Source organism: Phyllobates terribilis, unplaced genomic scaffold, assembly GCF_046119375.1.
Source record: "Phyllobates terribilis strain yellow unplaced genomic scaffold, ASM4611937v1 Scaffold_6__1_contigs__length_29720123, whole genome shotgun sequence".
Lineage (NCBI taxonomy): Eukaryota > Metazoa > Chordata > Amphibia > Anura > Dendrobatidae > Phyllobates > Phyllobates terribilis.
In genome coordinates, this window is record NW_027362766.1 from 12,604,497 (window position 1) to 12,605,232 (window position 736).

Genomic DNA, 736 nt, shown 5'->3' on the forward strand with positions numbered 1-736 from the left:
TATAAATAACAGAACCATACAGAGTATAAATAACAGGATCATACAGAGTATAAATAACAGAACCATACAGAGTATAAATAACAGGATCATACAGAGTATAAATAACAGGATCATACAGAGTATAAATAACAGGATCATACAGAGTATAAATAACAGGATCATACAGAGTATAAATAACAGGATCATACAGAGTATAAATAACAGGACCATACAGAGTATAAATAACAGGATAGGACATACAGAGTATAAATAACAGACGATCATACAGAGTATAAATAACAGGATCATACAGAGTATAAATAACAGGACCATACAGAGTATAAATAACAGAACCATACAGAGTATAAATAACAGAACCATACAGAGTATAAATAACAGGATCATACAGAGTATAAATAACAGGAACCATACAGAGTATAAATAACAGAATCATAAACAGAGTATAAATAACAGGATCATACAGAGTATAAATAACAAGACCATACAGAGTATAAATAACAGGATCATACAGAGTATAAATAACAGGATCATACAGAGTATAAATAACAGAATCATACAGAGTATAAATAACAGGATCATACAGAGTATAAATAACAGATCCATACAGAGTATAAATAACAGATCATACAGAGTATAAATAACAGGATCATACAGAGTATAAATAACAGGATCATACAGAGTATAAATAACAGGATCATACAGAGTATAAATAACAGGATCATACAGAGTATAAATA